Source organism: Dendropsophus ebraccatus, chromosome 4, assembly GCF_027789765.1.
Source record: "Dendropsophus ebraccatus isolate aDenEbr1 chromosome 4, aDenEbr1.pat, whole genome shotgun sequence".
Lineage (NCBI taxonomy): Eukaryota > Metazoa > Chordata > Amphibia > Anura > Hylidae > Dendropsophus > Dendropsophus ebraccatus.
The window spans coordinates 158,406,456-158,421,340 of record NC_091457.1 but is presented as its reverse complement, the minus strand read 5'-3'; the positions used below and the strand labels follow the sequence as shown (position 1 = coordinate 158,421,340).

The window sequence follows — 14,885 nt, the reverse complement described above, 5'->3', positions numbered from 1 at the left end:
GATTCACTCTCAAACCATTTAGTTCAGCAGTTCATCTAGTTCATTTAGTTTACAGGTCACATGATGCCTCTCTCTATCAGCTCCTCATAGGATATGGCTGGAGAATCAGCAGGCTGTTTTAGAGAAGGATTTTCTTTGCCCCCATAGCAACCAATCACAGCTCAGCTTTCTGATATTGTTCTGGCAAGTGAGAGAACTGGAGAATGATGAAAGTTAAACATTTAAAAAAAAAAAGTAAGCTTTCCAGTACTTATCAGTTGCTGTATGCCCCACATGAAGTCATGTAATCTTCCCAGTCTGACACAGAGCTCCTTGTAACATGACATTCTGTGGGACATACAGCAGCTGATAAGTACTGGGAGGCTTGAACATTTAAAAAAGAAAAAAAAGGAAATTACTAACTTGAATAAATAACTTTTGAATTTATTTTCTCCAGAGTACCCCTTTAACAAAAGTTTGTTATATAATGATCAGATGTATTAACTATATCTGATCATTTTAACAAGACTATAACTCCTCCTAGGAGCCGGAGCTTCTGTGTAATGAACTAGAACTGTTCAATATCTTCTCAGCAGAATCCAGAGAAATACTGAACTAAATGAACTCATCTTTTCAGTGAACTAATCACCAAAACGAACTAGATTGTACTTTTGCTACAGCTGTAGGGCCGCGAAAAAATACAATTCCCATCATGCCTGGACAGCCAGATATACAGGATTTAGCATTGCGGGCATGATGGGAATTGTAGTTTGTAACTGCTGGGGTGGGAGGAGCTGGTCGTTTTCCAGCACTGCTCTATACTGTTTGCTGTGCATTGTCTTCCTTTCAATAAAGTTGGTTGGAAAAAAAATTGAATCGACTTTATTGACAGCTAAGAGAGAGACAAAAGGCACAGAGGGAACAGCTGAGGTGACAGGAAGGTGAGTGCAGTTATATATGGATGTGTATGTGCTGCTGGTGTTAACCCCTGCGCTGCTGGCACTTCTGTGCTTGCAGGGTTAACCCACGAACTGCTGACACGATTGCTTCTATACTGCTAGATCTCTTACAGTTTGCAATAGAATACACTGAGTGGCTTTTGTAGTGCAGAGCCGGTGGGGTATATAGAGCCCAGAGCACAGCCCCCTGTATACAGAGCACAGCCCCCCTATATGCAGAGCCCAGAGCACTGCCCCCCTGTATATACAGAGCCCAGCCCCCCCCCCCCCCCTGTATGAGAGCCCAGAGCCCAGCCCCCCTATATGCAGAGCCCAGCCCCCCCCCCTGTATGAGAGCCCAGAGCCCAGCCCCCCTGTATATACAGAACACAGCCCCTCCCCCTGTATGAGAGCCCAGAGCCCAGCCCCCCCCCCCCTGTATATAGAGCACAGCCCCCCTGTATATAGAGCCCAGAGCACTGCCCCCCCCTGTATACAGAGCCCAGCCCCCCCCCCTGTATATAGAGCCCAGAGCACAGCCCCCCTATATGCAGAGCCCAGAGCACTGCCCCCCTGTATATACAGAGCCCAGCCCCCCCCCTGTATGAGAGCCCAGAGCCCAGCCCCCCCCCCCTGTATATAGAGCACAGCCCCCCTGTATATAGAGCCCAGAGCACTGCCCCCCCTGTATACAGAGCCCAGCCCCCCCCCTGTATATAGAGCCCAGAGCACAGCCCCCCTATATGCAGAGCCCAGAGCACTGCCCCCCTGTATATACAGAGCCCAGCCCCCCCCCTGTATGAGAGCCCAGAGCACTGCCCCCCCCCCCTGTATATAGAGCACAGCCCCCCTGTATATAGAGCCCAGAGCACTGCCCCCCCCCTGTATACAGAGCCCAGCCCCCCCCCCTGTATATAGAGCCCAGAGCACAGCCCCCCTGTATACAGAGCCCAGCCCCCCTGTATATAGAGCACAGCCCCCCTGTATACAGAGGACAGAGCACAGCCCCCTGTATATAGAGCCCAGAGCACAGCCCCCCTTGTATATAGAGCTCAGAGGCCAGTCTCCCTGTATATAGAGCCCAGAGCCCAGCCCCCCTGTATATAGAGCCCAGAAGCCAGTCCCCTGTATACAGAGCCCAGAGCACAGCCCCCTGTATACAGAGCACAGCCCCCCTATATGCAGAGCCCAGAGCACTGCCCCCCTGTATATACAGAGCCCAGCCCCCCCCTGTATGAGAGCCCAGAACACAGCCCCCCCCATATATAGAGTCCAGAGCCCCCCCGTATGAGAGCCCAGAGCCCAGCCCCCCCCCCTGTATATAGAGCCCAGAACACAGCCCCCCCCATATATAGAGTCCAGAGCCCCCCCGTATGAGAGCCCAGAGCCCAGCCCCCCCCCTGTATATAGAGCCCAGAGCACAGCCCCCCTGTATACAGAGGCCAGAGCACAGCCCCCCTGTATATAGAGCCCAGAGGCCAGCCCCCCCTTGTATATAGAGCACAGAGCCCAGCCCCCCTGTATACAGAGCCCAGAGGCCAGCCCCCCCTTGTATATAGAGCCCAGAGCACAGCCCCCCCCTGTATACAGAGCCCAGCCCCCCTGTATACAGAGCCCAGAGGCCAGCCCCCCCTTGTATATAGAGCCCAGAGCACAGCCCCCCCCTGTATACAGAGCCCAGCCCCCCTGTATACAGAGCCCAGAGGCCAGCCCCCCCTTGTATATAGAGCCCAGAGCACAGCCCCCCCTGTATACAGAGCCCAGCCCCCCTGTATACAGAGCCCAGAGCACTGCCCCCCTGTATATAGAACACAGCCCCTTGTATACGGAGCCCAATCCCCCTTGTATTGTATGCCCTATCCTATAAGGTCACTTCCCTCCAGGTTAACTCTATCCATTGTTCTTAACAAAGTTGCAAATTGTAGCCATAAAGTGTCAGCTGGTCCTCCCCTGCTCCATCCTCTCATCCTACATTATACATCACAGGTGTCAGACTCCAGGCATGATGGGAAATGTAGTTTTGCAGCTGGATAGCCTGAGTCTGACCCGCCTACTTATTGTAGCCCTGCAGTCTGTATAGATCAGGGGTGGGGAACGTCCGACCCACAGGCCGTATCCGGCCCACAAGGTCCTTCGATCCGGCCCCCAGCTCCCCGACTAATAGTAAAATATTCCTGCTGACTTCTTCACCGCGCTCCCTGACTGCTTAGGAGCGCAGTGAAGAAGTCAGCAGGGATAGGTGGAGGTGGAGGCGGGCGGGCACAAGGCCACCGTGCGATAGGCCGCATCCCCTGTCACTCTCGCTTATTGGTTGCGTACGCCGCAGCGGCCGTCCACTACGGCGCTACGCACGTGTCCGCACCCACACCAGCGACTGTCCTCCGCGCCATCCTCTGCCACATGCTGTGTCGGACAGATGGAGGTTCCGGGGGAGAGCTAGGGGGGGAATAAGGAGCGGGAGTGCGGGGGACTCAGGAACAGGAGTGGGAGAATCAGGAGCGGGAGTGCGGGGGAATCAAGGGAGGCACAGCTGTGGCAGCATGATATACAGGGGGCACATGTGGCAGCATTACTCTGTGCCCCTGGCTATAATGCTGCCACATGTGCCCCCCTGTATATCATGCTGCCACATGCCGTACCCCTGACTGTAATGCTGCCACATGCCGTGCCCTTGAATATAATGCTGCCACATGCCGTACCCCTGACTGTAATGTTGCCACATGCCGTACCCCTGACTGTAATGCTGCCACATGCCGTACCCCTGACTGTAATGCTGCCACATGCCGTACCCCTGACTGTAATGCTGCCACATGCCGTACCCCTGACTGTAATGCTGCCACATGCCGTGCCCTTGAATATAATGCTGCCACATGCCGTACCCCTGACTGTAATGCTGCCACATGCCGTGCCCTTGAATAAAATGCTGCCACATGCCGTACCCCTGACTGTAATGCTGCCACATGCCGTACCCCTGACTGTAATGCTGCCACATGCCGTACCCCTGACTGTAATGCTGCCACATGCCGTGCCCTTGAATATAATGCTGCCACATGCCGTACCCCTGACTGTAATGCTGCCACATGCCGTACCCCTGACTGTAATGCTGCCACATGCTGTACCCCTGACTGTAATGCTGCCACATGCCGTACCCCTGACTGTAATGCTGCCACATGCTGTACCCCTGACTGTAATGCTGCCACATGCCGTACCCCTGACTGTAATGCTGCCACATGCCGTACCCCTGACTGTAATGCTGCCACATGCCGTACCCGACTGTAATCAGTACCAGCCCATGTAAAACGCATCGCCAAGGAAAAGCATTTCCAGCCATCACATTAACGGTGAGTTTTTCATTTTTTATAATGTTATTTTGTACGGCCCTCAAACTATTTTGTAAATTTCAAAATGGCCCCCGACAGGAAAAAGGTTCCCCACCCCTGGTATAGATGGACGTTGTTCTCTATCTGTACAGTGATGTTAGAGAGCTGCTGCTTTTATGTGTATGTGTACTGTATGTTGATACTGAGTAAAATGGGTGGAATTCTGCGGCGGAACTCTCCGCCCGTTGTGTGAACATACCCTAAACCAGCAGTGATGCTTTTCCGCGTTCAGCACAGGGGAAGGGGGGGGGGTATCGTTTCTATGGGTTTTTCGTCTTTGCAATACTCGTCTTTTGGAGTTTTTATTTGCCAGTCTTGCATCTTAAAGCTTTTTCTCTTCTCATTTTTGCAGTTATTAAATTCTTTTATCCAGTATATGCCATAAAATGCACCAAACGTATTGTATATTTCTGAGACTTTCTGCACCTCCATTGAAAATGTCTGGTATAGAAGGGAAGGATGTGGTTTGGTATAAGAAATTTGCAGAACTCGCATTGGCTTTAAAGGGTTAGGTCACAAAAAGATATTCTTTTAAATCAACTTTTATTTATATTAAAAAGTGTCCAATCTTCCAGTACTTATCAGCTTCTGTATGTCCTGCAGGAAGTGGTGTATTCTTTCCAGTCTGACACAGTGCTCTCTGCCGCCACCTCTGTCCATGTCAGGAACTGTCCAGAGCAGCAGCAAATCCCCATAGAAAATATTTCCTGGTCTCCAGACTGGAAAAAATACCACATCCCGCAGGACATACAACAGATGATAAGTACTGGAAGATTTTAGAATTTTTAATAGAAGGAAATTACAAATCTGAGGACAGGGGTGGTGCTGTGTCTAGAAGAAACCAACCATGTTTTTTTTTCCCAATTCCGGATAACTCCTTTAAAAGAACATCAAGTCTGACAAGAAAACTATTTGGCACTCACTGTCACTCATGTAACTTTATTGTAACAAATTTAAATACAAACAGGAAATAATAATAAACACATTTAAATAATACTGAGACTCTTAATGAGGGGTATATAACCAGCAAGCCCTGGGAATGGCTGCAGTGGAATACGCCTTTAAAGTGACTGTACCACCAGGCCCAGGCTGAAGCACTGGAGGCGGCCGACCCACCCTTAGTGGGAGGAAACCCTAGCCCCTCTATGATAAGGTTCCATTGATTCTAATGGAATCACGTCATGGAGGGGCTGGAGTTTCTTCCCCATCTCCAGGGTGGGTCGGCCCGCCTCCAGTGCTTCAGCCTGGGCCTGGTGGTACAAACACTTTAAGCATCCCGCCAGGTCACATGTGAAGCTATTGAGTCACAGCCGCACAGTCCTCTCTGGTCTCCTGTGTGCTGATCTCTGGAAAAGCTGCAGGTGATCGTCATTCCCGTCCTGTGTAGGGATCAGGCTGTAGCCCAGAGAGACCACCTGGTGTACAACCTGAACCCCTCCATTCCCCAGAACACCTGGAATCCTTACTAGAGATGAGCGAACCTGGAGCATGCTCGAGTCCATCCGAACCCGAACGTTCGGTGTTTGTTTAGCGGTGGCTGCTGAAGTTGGATAAAGCCCTAAGGCTATGTTTCCCAGACAAGCTTAGAGCTTTATCCAAGTTCAGCAGCCAGTGCTAATCAAATGCCGAATGATCGGGTTCGGGTGGACTCGAACCCGGTTCACTCATCTCTAATGCTCACTCATAGACCACCAATAGTACTGACCTAAACCCCCTTAAGTACCCTAGACCATTAGGGATATTAACACTGACCTTTTCAATTCCCTCAGATCACCAGGGATGCAGTCACTAGCCCAGTTCACTCCCCTAGACCACCATGGAGGTTGGTATAAATCAATTTACTACCCTAGAACACTGGGGGTGTTGGAATGAACCAGTTTTTTGCCCTAGATGACTACGGTTGATGGCATTGACCCATTCAATCCCTTAGACTATCAGAAATGATAACATTGACTACTTTAATACCCACAAATCACCAGGGATGTTACAATTTACCTTCTCAGTACCCTAGATCACCAGGGGTGTTAGCATTTACCTTCTCAATACCCTAGATCACCAGGGGTGTTAGCATTTACCTTCTCAGTACCCTAGATCACCAGGGATGTTACAATTTACCTTCTCAGTACCCTAGATCACCAGGGGTGTTAGCATTTACCTTCTCAGTACCCTAGATCACCAGGGGTGTTAGCATTTACCTTCTCAGTACCCTAGATCACCAGGGGTGTTAGCATTTACCTTCTCAGTACCCTAGATCACCAGGGGTGGTAGCATTTACCTTCTCAGTACCCTAGATCACCAGAGATGTTAACATTTACCTTCTCAGTACCCTAGATCACCAGGGGTGTTAGCATTTACCTTTTCAATACCCTAGATCACCAGGGGTGGTAGCATTTACCTTCTCGGTACCCTAGATCACCAGGGGTGTTAGCATTTACCTTCTGGGTACCCTAGATCACCAGGGGTGTTAGCATTTACCTTCTGGGTACCCTAGATCACCAGGGATGTTAACATTTACCTTCTCAGTACCCTAGATCACCAGGGATGTTAACATTTACCTTCTCAGTACCCTAGATCACCAGGGATGTTAGCATTTACCTTCTCAGTACCCTAGATCACCAGCAGAAATGTTGACATAAACCAGTTTACTTCCATAGACTACTAGGAGTGTTAGGGCCCTATTCCACGGGACGATTATCGTTCAGATAATCGTTAAATCGTTTGGGTCAAAGCGATATTTGTTCGGTTGAATAGCAGTTAATGATTAAACAACAAACGAGATAAATAACACCTGGACCTACTTTTATCGTTGCTCGTTCGTAAATCGTTCGCATGGAATAAGACGTTGTTTGTTCGTTCACAATAGCGACGACAAGACGAGCGCAAGAACGATCATAAGTAATGATCATCATTCCGTGTAAATGGGTGAACGATTTCAGGTCGTTCGCAATATTGGTCGTTTGAGATCGTTCATTGTTAACGATTATGCGAACGATATTTGTCCCCTGGAATAGGGCCCTAAAATTAACAACTTTCCTGACCTAGGCCACCAGGGATGTTAGCATTGAACTTTTCACTCCCCTAGATCACCAGGGATGCAGACACTAGCCCCATTCACTCGCTTTAACCCCCCAGAGATGTTGGTATTGATCCATTTATTACCTTTGACCACCAGGGATGGTAGCATTGACCTTTTTAAAAACTTATAATACTGATTTCAGCCTAATTCATTGTCGTAGACCACCAGGGAGGTTGGTATAAACCACTTCACTCCCCTAGACCACCAGGAATATTGGCCCTAACCACTTCACTCCCCTAGACCACCAGGGTTGGTATTGACCCTTTCATTACCATAGATCACCAGCTGAAAATTTACAGGAAAGACCTATATGTTTTTTTGCTGAATCTCAGTCCACAGATATGACATTATACATAGACATTGTGGGATGTTATTATGCTACAGTAGTAACATCCACGTGCAGCTAAACCTATTCTTTCTAAAAGATTTAGTAATTAGTGATGAGCGAACCTGGAGCATGCTTTGGTATTTGATTAGCGGTGGCTGCTGAAGTTGGATAAAGCCCTAAGGCTATGTGGAAATCATGGATATAGTCATTGGCTGTATCCATGTTTTCCAGACAACCTTACAGCTTTATCCAAGTTCAGCAGCCACCGCTAATCAAATACCGAACGTTCGGGTTCGGATCGACTCGAACTCGAACCCGGTTCGCTCATCTCTAGTAGTAATACCTGCAGTGGTGTAAGCAAGGGGGGAGCTAGAGGTAGTATGTGCATCTTGGCTCTTTGCCAAATAATTGGAGGCCGTTCTTATAGCATAAACAGCTACTGGCCCCCGGGTACAGCACAGGGAGGACATGTTACATGTATATAGATATATAGGCATCTGCTAATGACTGTAACACAAGCACAAAGCTGGGGAGCATCTCTGCACAGGGTTATATCTCCTGGTCGGGGGTCGGGTTTTGCCGTCTGCATCTGTGTAAGAAAAGGAGGAGGGCGCAGAGGGAAGCCATGTACATGCTGCAGACCACAGCCACCTGCCTAATGTCACCTGGGGGGGAAACAAAGAAAAAACGAATTTATTTTATTAGAAGATACTGGGTTTAATATTGAAAGATCTATCTTATATGTATGCATTGCACAATGCCCTGTATGTGTGTGCTCACTACCCTGTAAGTGTGTGCTCACTACCCTGTAAGTGTGTGCTCACTACCCTGTAAGTGTGTGCTCACTACCCTGTAAGTGTGTGCTCACTACCCTGTATGTGTGTGCTCACTACCCTGTATGTGTGGGCTCACTACCCTGTATGTGTGTGCTCACTACCCTGTATGTGTGTGCTCACTACCCTGTATGTGTGTGCTCACTACCCTGTATGTGTGTGCTCACTACCCTGTATGTGTGTGCTCACTACCCTGTATGTGCGTGTGGGCACTCTACCCTTTATGTGCGTGTGGGCACTCTACCCTGTATGTGTGTGGGTACTCTACCCTGTATGTGTGGGCACTCTACCCTGTATGTGTGGGCACTCTACCCTGTATGTGTGGGCACTCTACCCTGTATGTGTGGGCACTCTACCCTGTATGTGTGGGCACTCTACCCTGTATGTGTGGGCACTCTACCCTGTATGTGTGGGCACTCTACCCTGTATGTGTGTGTGGGTACTCTACCCTGTATGTGTGTGTGTGCACTCTACCCTGTATGTGTGTGTGGGCACTCTACCCTGTATGTGTGGGCACTCTACCCTGTATGTGTGTGTGGGTACTCTACCCTGTATGTGTGTGTGGGTACTCTACCCTGTATGTGCGTGTGGGCACTCTACCCTGTATGTGCGTGTGGGCACTCTACCCTCTATGTGCGTGTGGGCACTCTACCCTCTATGTGCGTGTGGGCACTCTACCCTCTATGTGCGTGTGGGCACTCTACCCTCTATGTGCGTGTGGGCACTCTACCCTCTATGTGCGTGTGGGCACTCTACCCTCTATGTGCGTGTGGGCACTCTACCCTCTATGTGCGTGTGGGCACTCTACCCTCTATGTGCGTGTGGGCACTCTACCCTCTATGTGCGTGTGGGCACTCTACCCTCTATGTGCGTGTGGGCACTCTACCCTCTATGTGCGTGTGGGCACTCTACCCTCTATGTGCGTGTGGGCACTCTACCCTCTATGTGCGTGTGGGCACTCTACCCTCTATGTGCGTGTGGGCACTCTACCCTCTATGTGCGTGTGGGCACTCTACCCTCTATGTGCGTGTGGGCACTCTACCCTCTATGTGCGTGTGGGCACTCTACCCTCTATGTGCGTGTGGGCACTCTACCCTCTATGTGCGTGTGGGCACTCTACCCTCTATGTGCGTGTGGGCACTCTACCCTCTATGTGCGTGTGGGCACTCTACCCTCTATGTGCGTGTGGGCACTCTACCCTCTATGTGCGTGTGGGCACTCTACCCTCTATGTGCGTGTGGGCACTCTACCCTCTATGTGCGTGTGGGCACTCTACCCTCTATGTGCGTGTGGGCACTCTACCCTCTATGTGCGTGTGGGCACTCTACCCTCTATGTGCGTGTGGGCACTCTACCCTCTATGTGCGTGTGGGCACTCTACCCTGTATGTGTGTGTGTGTGCACTCTACCCTGTATGTGTGTGTGTGCACTCTACCCTGTATGTGTGTGTGGGCACTCTACCCTGTATGTGTGTGTGTGCACTCTACCCTGTATGTGTGTGTGGGCACTCTACCCTGTATGTGTGTGTGGGCACTCTACCCTGTATGTGTGTGTGGGCACTCTACCCTGTATGTGTGTGTGGGCACTCTACCCTGTATGTGTGTGCACTGTACTCTGTATGTATAAAACAGCTCCATAAATCTCCAATTTTGTATGGGATTATTTTGAGTCTTTAAAGGGGTAGTTCATCAGAAAAAAAAATTCTTTCACATCAACTGGTCTTCCAGTCTTTCTGTACTCATCAGCTGCTGTATGTCCTGCAGGAATTGCAGTATTCTTTCCAGTCTGGAGAGCAGGAGAGGTTTTCTATGGGGATTTGCTGCTGCTCTGGACAGTTCCTGACATGGACAGAGGTGGCAGAAGAGAGCACTGTGTCAGACTGGAGAGAATACACTACTTCCTGCAGAGCATACAGCAGCTGATAAGTACTGGAAGACCGGAGATTTTTTTTTTAATAGAAGTAAATTACAAATCTATATAACTATTTGACACCAGTTGATTTAAAAGAAAAACATTTTGGTGAACAACCCCTTTAAAGTCAATGGGAGTTAAGAAAATTTCTTATACCAAACCACATCCTTCCCTTCTATACCAGACATTGTCAATGGAGGCGCAGAAAGTCTCAGAAATATACAATACGTTTGGTGCATTTTTTTTTTTTGCATATACTGGATAAAGAAATCTTATAACTGCAAAAATGAGAAGAGAAAAAGCTTTGTGATGCAAGAAGGGCGAATAACAACTCTAAAAGACGAATAATGCAAAGACAGAAAACCCATAGAAACGATAACCCACCCCACCCCCTCCACCTGTGCTGAACGCAGAAAAGCACGCCTCTGTCCATGTCAGGAACTGCCCAGAGCACTGCTGGTTTTCTCTGGGGATTTGCTGCTGCTCCGGACAGTTCCTGACATGGACAGAGGTGGCAGCAGGGAGCACTGTGTCAGACTGGAGAGAATACACCACTTCCTGCGGGACATACAGCAGCTGATAAGTACTGGAAGACTGGAGATTTTTTAAGAAAGGTAAATTACTTGTTATTATAGAACACAGTAGAATATAGATATCGGGGGTTCTCACCTCTCCACTCCGCAGCCACGTGCAGGGTTGTGGTGCAGCACTTGGCAGTGCTCGGGCTTTGTGGATCAGGTATAACCCAGCAGCTGTAGTTGCCGCCATCCTGCGGGCCCATCACCTGCACCTGCAGACTGGTATTTCTGCGCTGGTACCAGTAAGATGTTTGGTTCAGGGTTTGGTTGTGCAGCACAGTGTCCTCTGCTCCGTCCGTCGCCTTGGTCCAGATCACTGTCAGGTTACCAGCGGACGTTCTATACCCAATGATGCAGGACAGGAGAGCGGTGTCCCCGACATTAGTCACAACCTGACGCTTGGAATAGCAGATTGGGACGTCTGGGAGGTAAAAACAAAGAATCTTCACTTAAAAATGTCTGGATAAAAGCGCCTTCACGTGTGTGATAATGTGCAGGGATCGGTGTATAATCAGTGTGTAATCAATCACACACAGAAAATCTGCAAGCGTCAAATAAACTGGTGTCAGAAAGTTATATAGATTTGTAATTTACTTCTATTTAAGAAACTCAAAGTATCACTGTCATTTAATTTTTTTTTTTTTTTTGCAGAAATCAATAGTCCAAGCAATTTTAAGAAACTTTGTAATTGGGTTTATTAGGCAAATCTTCCATTATCTGCATTCAAAAAGACTTTCCCCAGGTCCCCCCTCCCCCTCCTCTCTCTCATTCACTGCTCATTATCAGGAAATCTCGACATCAGTCGAGCCCTGTGTAACCTATGGAGAAGGGAGGGGGGAGGAGGGAGATTAGTTGCCAGCAGAGAACAAAGGATTACACAGTGGGACCTGTGTGAAAGCCGGTATTCAGAGGTCAGAGAGGTCAGTGCTGACTGTCCGGTGATGTAGCTGTAAATTAACTCTTTGTTGTCCTTTTTTGGTGCCTCATCTCCCTCCACTCCTCCCCCCTCCATAGAGAACAATGAAGACAGGGGGGAGAGCTTCAAACTGCTTTTTCATGATAAAAATAAATTATAAATGATAAAATAAACCCAATTGCAAAGTTTCTTAAAATCGCCTGTACTATTGATTTCTGCAAAAAAAAAAAAATTAACAGTGACAATTTCAATACTTATCAGCTGCTGTATGTCCTGCAGGAAGTGGTGTATTCTTTCCAGTCTTGCACAGTGCTCTCTGCTGCCATCTCTGTCCATGTCAGGAACTGTCCAGAGCAGCAGCAAATCCCCATAGAAAACCTCTCTTGTGTGGACAGTTCCTGACATGGACAGAGGTGGCAGCAGAGAGCTTGTTTTTTTCTATGTGCAGTTCTGTACAGGAGAGAAGTCTGTGCTTAGTGCCTTCTTTCTCAACTCTGTATCACATGACCAATGTAAGTCTATGGGGCCATCTTTTTTATGTGCCACAAACCTTTATAAATGTGTCATGGGGGCGAGGCCTTCATACATGTCTATGGGGCGGTATAGCTTTTTTGTCGAGGCCTCCATACATGTCTATAGGGCGGTATAGCTTTTTTGCCAAGGCCTCCTTACATGTCTATGGGGCGGTATAGCTTTTTTGCCGAGGCCTTCTAACATGTGTATGGGGCGGTATAGCTTTTTTGCCGAGGCCTCCATACATGTCTATGGGGCGGTATAGCTTTTGGCTGATAAGAATATCCGTCAGCTATAGAAGGTGTGTGAGCATGTATGAGCGTGTTTAGACCTGACTGTGCTTGTGTTATGAGTGTGCAAACCATAGTGGGAAGCCCGTTGCAGATATTTTAGGTTCAGACTAATAATAAATGCGTCACAAAAAAACTAAACAAGAAACCGATGCAACATAATAGTGCGCCACAGCCACACAGCCGTGTTTAGTTTCTCTTTAAATGCTGGTGGTTTGTTCCCCTTTAAATGCTTGGACAGGGTTGTCTAACACAAGGACAGTGTGACTTACCTCTCGATCCTGCAGCGAGGCACGCCGTGAGGACACATAGGTAGCCACAGACCACCCCCATGGTAGCCATCATCCGCACATCAGTGGCCAGTACAGATTAAGTGCTCGTGATCGTGATGAAGTTAAAGGGATCCGTCTGTAATCATTTTCACTTTCTGCCTTAGAGGAAAAGGAAACTTGTTACTATGCATGCTGAGAAATATAACAACAAATGCTGAAAATAAGAGAGATCAGCCTGTGGCCCTGCCCTGTGGATCCAGAGGAAGGGTTAAATACCCACCAGGGGGTAAAATTCCTTCCTGACTCCAACCCTGGTCATCAGAATAATCCCTGCATCCACCTCCCACCTCTAGAATCCATTAACTGCAACCTGTAATAGTATTATTATTATTATTATTAATTTATAAAGCGCCCTTAATTCCAGAGCGCTATACAATAGATAGACTGTACAACCTGTAATATTATTACACTCCAGAACCTACAACCTGTAATATTATAATACTCCAGAATCTACCGCCTGTAATATTATTACACTCCAGAATGTACCACCTGTAATATTATTACACTCCAGAATGTACCACCTGTAATATTATTACACTCCAGAATGTACCACCTGTAATATTATTACACTCCAGAACATACCACCTGTAATATTATTACACTCCAGAACATACCACCTGTAATATTATTACACTCCAGAACCTACAACCTGTAATATTATTAAACTCCAGAACCTACAACCTGTAATTTTATTACACTCCAGAACCTACAACCTGTAATATTATTATACTCCAGAACCTACAACCTGTAATATTATTACACTACAGAATCTACCACCTGTAATATTATTATACTCCAGAACCTACCACCTGTAATTGTGTTACACTACAGAATCTACCACCTGTAATATTATTATACTCCAGAACCTACCACCTGTAATTGTGTTACACTCTAGACTCTAGAACCTGTAATATTATTATACTCTACAATCTAGAACCTGTAATATTATTGCACTCCATAATCTAGAACCTGCAAAGGGTTAAATAATAAACTATCTCTACTTACCTCTCCCTGTGCCTCCCAATCGCTGTCCCACCGCTCTGGGATCCCCCAATGGGCTTCTCAGCTGATGGATAACATGCTCAGCCAATCAGTGACTTGGCAGGACACCACTCCAGTCACTGATTGGCTGATTGGGCAATCAATCAGCCAGTTCCCATTTTCCCTTTAGTCGTGATGACATTGCAATTCGGGGGGAAATGAGTTCTGGCGAGGATCCTGGAGCCTGTGATGCGGCACATTGGGGGCACGGGAGAGGTAAATAACACTTGTTTATTATGTTCCCCCCTGCCTAGCCTGCTGGGAAATTTTAAAACTCACCGGACTTCTTCTATAACAAACTTCCCAGGACACTTCTGTATCCCCAGGTCAGTAGGCCACAGGCATAACACTATCTGCCTATATATACTCCCCATAGCCAGCCTGCACATATAACAGTATCAGTGCCCATATCAAAACATCACTTATAGGCTATGTTCACACTACATGAAAGACCGTCCGGGTCACAGAACCGCCGGTCTCTGCCAGATAATCCCGGCCGGTACTGTAGTACTGGCTGGATGATCTTTTTGGCTGCAGTGTTCTAATGCAGACGCATCAGCACGCGCCCGCATCAGAATTCCTTGCAGCTCACAATGAAGCAAGCGGCCGTTGCCGCTCGCTTCATTGTGTGAACTGACAGGTCTGAATTGCGGCCGCAGAAAACTGACATGTCAGTTGTTTGCGGCCCAGTATGGGATCCCAGCCGGAGCGCATACGGTGTGTATACGATCCAGCCGGCATCCCATGGCAGAATAGGCAGTGTTCCACACC

General features: G+C 48.1%; 1 protein-coding gene across 1 annotated transcript in view; it reads left to right on the top strand.

The window, feature by feature from the left end:
• Positions 1-869: 869 nt before the first annotated feature.
• Positions 870-14,885, top strand: part of AGL (amylo-alpha-1,6-glucosidase and 4-alpha-glucanotransferase) — an 82,473-nt gene continuing 68,457 nt past the window's right edge. Inside the window, exon 1 of the mRNA XM_069967564.1 lies at positions 870-920. The gene's annotated coding sequence lies outside the window, so the exon portion shown is untranslated. The remainder of the gene's footprint in view (positions 921-14,885) is intronic.